At 54.0% G+C, this 5,101-nt stretch overlaps 1 pseudogene across 1 annotated transcript; it reads left to right on the forward strand.

The window, feature by feature from the left end:
• Positions 1–871: 871 nt before the first annotated feature.
• Positions 872–4,399, forward strand: LOC309601293 (olfactory receptor 14A16-like; annotated as a pseudogene). The gene is made up of 2 exons: positions 872–881; positions 3,463–4,399. The product of its transcript is annotated as an olfactory receptor 14A16-like (transcript).
• The last annotated feature ends 702 nt before the right edge of the window (positions 4,400–5,101 follow it).

Below are 5,101 nucleotides of genomic sequence, written 5' to 3' on the forward strand. Positions count from 1 at the left end.
CACCAGCGTGTCGACCGCACCACACAGCTTGGTGTCATCAGCAAACTTGCTGAGGGTGCACCCAATCCCTCTGTCCAAGTCACCGACAAAGATGCTGAGCAGCGCCAGTCCCAAGACTGACCCCTGAAGAGCACCACTCGTCACTGGTCCTGTGCTGTCTCTGCAAGCCTTGGCATCTCATGGAGCTCTCTGGGCCTGGATTTAAACATTACATTGAGTAGACACCTGGATCTCTGTAAGGCAATGTGGGGATGAACATGAGACAACTGCCAGTAGAGTGAGTGGTGACCTAGTAAATACGGCTGATGGAGAAGAGGGAGAGCCTGAGCTCTCCCTGTGGCACATGGCTCCAGTCGTTCAGACGAATAACTCTCAAGGCTGCCCTGAACATAATGAGTGGGGGCAGGTTCACTTGACCTCATTTGGGCATCAGCTGTCATTTCAGTTGGCCAAAGAAAATTCCCAGCAGCCTCTAAGAGGATTCCCCCAGGTGTTGGCCTGTCTCTACGAATGGCTCCATTAGAGCTTGCAGTTGCCTGCACAGATCTTCGACCACCCCTGACACCTTCAATGTCACCAGGCGTTGTGTCTGAACAGCCCAATCCTGCCCTCCATCCCCATTAACAGGCATGGGAACTGAGACAAGGAGCTCCCATGCAGGTGCCTATTCTGTGCCCACCTGAACACCTGATGAGAGAGGAATCCCACCTCCTGTTGGTTTGTGTTGTGCGTGGGAGGGAGCTAAGTCCCCTTCTAGCCCCAGGACTGCAAACCCACAGATGAGATGTGTCTATTGACTCATCTCCATCCCTTCCCTCAGCAGGGGTAATGGAGATTCCTCCTTCTCACTGTCTGCTTGTCCTCTCTCATGATGGGACAAGGTAAGCTGTCTCTCCTGCCCAAATCTTTTCCTGATAGGAGAAATGACAGTGCTAGGAATAATTGTGTCTCCCCAGCTGAGGGATGGAAAAGAAGTGTTTTCTACAGCCTGTTTCACAGCAGGTTCCCCTGGAGCCCCAGGGACCCCTGGAGGGAGCCCAGAGGGGCAGAGAAAGTGGTGCCTTGGGCTGGGCCTCTGCTGCTGAGCTGGGCTGGGCTCCTGGCATGGAGGGAGCTGCTGGCAAGTGGGCAGCACTGCAGAGAGACAGCTCTGCCCAGGAGCAGCTCCTCTGCAAAGGGCAGCAGGGCTGAGGGCACTGCCTGCAAGTGCTGAGAGGAGAGGAGTGAGGCAGAGAGACTGTAAGGCAGTGTGGAGTGGGAGGATGGTGAGAGCTCACCGCATGGGAGAGATCTTCACAGCCCTCTACATGGTAAGTCCCTGGTTGCAGGCCAATGTAACTGGTGTTCCTGGAGGGATATCCAAAGGCTGCTACATCGCACAGCCTATGGGATTTTCAGGAGGACTCTCACAGTTCACAATGTAGAGGAGGAGGACATACTGCAGAGGAGGACTTCCCTGCTGCACCGTCAGAAGGAAAAGGCAATACAGCTGTTGCCTTCTGGGGTTTTGAAGGTCGGTGTGCACCTGTGGGTGCCCAGGGCTGTCCATCAGAGCAGGGTCACCACGCCGCAGGGGGCTGTGCACCAGGGCAGGGACTCTGCCGTCTGACCGGGTCAGCACTCAGCCCACCCAGGGAGCACCCTTCAAAGCTGCGGGGAGAACCTGTGGGTGGAAGCAGGGCAGGATCCCTCCACTGTTCAGAGGGTGCAGCGTGGGTCAGGGCTGCTCAGACTTCTACATCACCAGGAGGATATTTGCAGAGGGTCATTCTAAAGAGGGATGTCAAGGAAGGGGATTGCCTGAAAGGGAAGAAACCCCTGCTTTGGGCTTTTCCATTCCTGGTTGGCTGGGTGGGCAGTGAGAGATGGGCATTTATTTCGCTGCTCTGGAGTAGGCAGTGACACCCCAGTTCTCTTTAGGACCTCTCTGAGCTGCTCCTTAGCCCCTGCACACACAGAGATGCCCCTGGGCAGTGCCCTGCTGCCAGGAGGTGCCTGCAGGGCAGAGCTGAGCACACAGCAGGTGGGATGGGGTCTGTGAGCATGAAGAGGGAGGAGATGTGGGGACACAGAAAGAAGTCATGGCCAAGAAGATCTGCAGGCAGCAGAGACATGGGCAGGAAGGAAGAGAGACCTGCTGCCAGAAATGCTGTGGGAGTGGAGAATCAGACATCTCCCTGCCATCCCCCGCAGTGCAGGTGCTTTCCTGGAGCAACCCCCTGGTCTTCTCACTCACACAGCAGAGCCTCTGCCCTTAATGTCATGGAGACTTGGACATGGGTTGCCTTCCCAAGCAGCCTGACCACCAAAGAGAGTTAAAGCTCAAGGGTCTCTCTCTGTCTCCCTCTCCTGCCTCCCTTGACAGGGCTCCTTTGGCATGTTCTCCTCTTCTCCCTGCCGCCCTTCTTCTTACTGGTACACTCACTGCTGTGGGGAGGTGAGGATTCAAGTACAGCTCAGACACCAACACTGCGTGTGCTGTCATGCACATATGGCCATGGGGGAAAAGCATCCAGCTCGCACCCTGTTCACCTGTGGGGCTCTGGGTACTGCAGTGTGTGTGGCTGGCAGGGATCTCACCCTCCCTTCAGGACATAACAAATTCAGGAGAGTTGACTCTGTCCTTGGGAGGTCCTGCTGGGCTGCAGGCTGCCCTCCCGTAGGGCACAGCTCTCCCAGGGCATCTCTGTGTTTTGCAGGAGCCCCATGGAGAAGACACCTCGGTGCTAAGGCCATTGAAATGCTGCTGGGTGGCTGCATGTGGGCACCTGTAATGAGCCCTCTGTGTCCCTGGTTGGGAGGGCAGAGCTGAGATCCTCCTCAGGTACGATGAGATGGGGTGAGGGGTTTGGAGATCTGCACTTGGAAACTGGATTCCCCTGCTCCCAGCAGTGGCCTCTTTCTTTTGGGGGGAACACCCGAGTGCGATAGTCTTCCAGGTGGAAGAGCTGCCAGCACAGGGCAGCTGAGAGCAGGGCTGATGGACAGAGCGGCTGTCCTCACTCTGCACTAAGGGACAGTCCCTGTGCCCAGTCTCAGGACCCACAAGGTTTCCCTGGCAGTGCAGCAGAAATGCCAGGCATTGCTGCATTCAGACCACTCCTCAGCTGTGCTGGGGCAAGTACAACAGAAGGCACAATACAAAATTTGCTTTTGCTCTGCTCTGCAGTCAGGTGAATTGGGAGTGACAATGATGAAAAGCTCTTTGACATCACAAGTGGATTTAATCTGAGATCACCCTGAGTTCCTGTTTACCTGTTGCTGTAGGGCAGGACTGAATCCTGCAGAGCCCCCAGCAGAGCCTCCTGCTCCCTGGGGCACCCTCAGCCAGCACCAACCAGAGCTCACCAAAGCTCTTCCTGAAAAGTGAAAGGCTCTTTGGGGGGATCCTATAAGAAACTGAATAGATTTTTCTGAAAGCAGTCTGCCCCAACTTTTCACTTCTTTTACCTCCTCGAACAGATCTCCATGCCCAGAGGGATAAAATGTCCAACAGCAGCTCCATCACCCGGTTCCTCCTCCTGGCATTCACAGACACACGGGAGCTGCAGCTCTTGCACTTCTGGCTCTTCCTGGGCATCTACCTGGCTGCCCTCCTGGGCAACGGCCTCATCATCACTGCCATCGCCTGCGACCACCGCCTCCACACCCCCATGTACTTCTTCCTTCTCAACATTTCTGTTGTTGACTTGGGGTCCATCTCCACCACTCTCCCCAAATCCATGGCCAGTTTGCTCTGGGACACCAGGGACATCTCCTACATAGGATGTGCTGCCCAGGTCTTCTTTGTATTCTTTTTGTTTGGTGCAGAGTATTATATTCTCACCATCATGGCCTACGACCGCTATGTTGCCGTTTGCAAACCCCTGCACTACGGGACCCTCCTGGGCAGCAGAGCTTGTGTCTACATGGCAGCAGCTGCCTGGGGCAGTGCTTTTCTCAATGCTCTCCTGCACACGGCCAATACATTTTCCATACCCATCTGCCACAACAATGCTGTGGACCAGTTCTTCTGTGAAATCCCCCACATCCTCAAGCTCTCCTGCTCACACTCCTACCTCAGGGAGGTTGGGCTTATTATGTTTAGTCTTTTTGTGGACTTTGGGTGTTTTGTTTTCATTGTGCTGTCCTATGTGCAGATCTTCAGGGCTGTGGTGAGGATTCCCTCACAGCAGGGATGACACAAAGCCTTTTTCACGTGCATCCCTCACATGGCTGTCGTCTCCCTGTTTTTGATCACTGTCATTTTTGCCTACTTGAAGCCCCCCTCCATCTCCTCCCCTCCCTGGACCTGGTGGTGGCAGTGCTGTACTCAGTGGTGCCTCCAGCAGTGAACCCCCTCATCTACAGCATGAGGAACAAGGAAATAAAAAATGTCCTATGGAAACGGTCCCAATAAATCATGTTTCCCTGACAATAACCTGCCTCCCCTCCTCTGCATGTTTCCCAGAGTTTATCTTAGGCCACAATTCTGCTTTTTTCTCCTGTGATAATTCTACTTAGAGATAATTTTCTGGGTTTCTGCTGCTTCTATGGAGGTTTGATCCTGTTGTGCCTGACCCTTGCACAACACTGTGTCACATGTGGCCTGTCAGATAGCAGCTCTTCGATTAAAGGAGATCTCTTGGGTGCAGTGCCAAGAAAATGTCCAAGGAATTCGTTTCTGTTCTCGTTATGTTCTCAGTGGTTTTGGGGCTAAGCTCATGATAATGTTGAGTTCCATTGGATCAAAAGTTCTGCTTTTAAAGGCTCTCTTCTTGGTGTCCAATGGCAGGGGAGATGGTCCATGAGCTCCCCATTATCTCCTCAGGTTGCTTCATGTATGACAGGACTCATGGCATGTACCAGACACTCTGGAAATGAATTTGGATGGGTCAGGAGAGGATGGGGACTTCCCACGTGCCCTGGGGTTGGAATGAATGGAGACTCAGAAGCTGAAACACCCTCAAATGTGAAGTTCCCCAAAAGTAAAGCACTAAATGGAGGTATCCACGAAAAAGGACTCTGCAGTGCCATGGGAGTGAATAGAAACCCAGCAGGCACAGGGAAGGGAGAGTGGAGAGCTGCAGGAGCTGCCTGAGGACCCCCAGGGCCAGGACTC

The sequence above is a fragment of the Platalea leucorodia genome, assembly GCF_965183815.1.
Source record: "Platalea leucorodia genome assembly, chromosome: 30".
Classification (NCBI taxonomy): Eukaryota; Metazoa; Chordata; class Aves; order Pelecaniformes; family Threskiornithidae; genus Platalea; species Platalea leucorodia.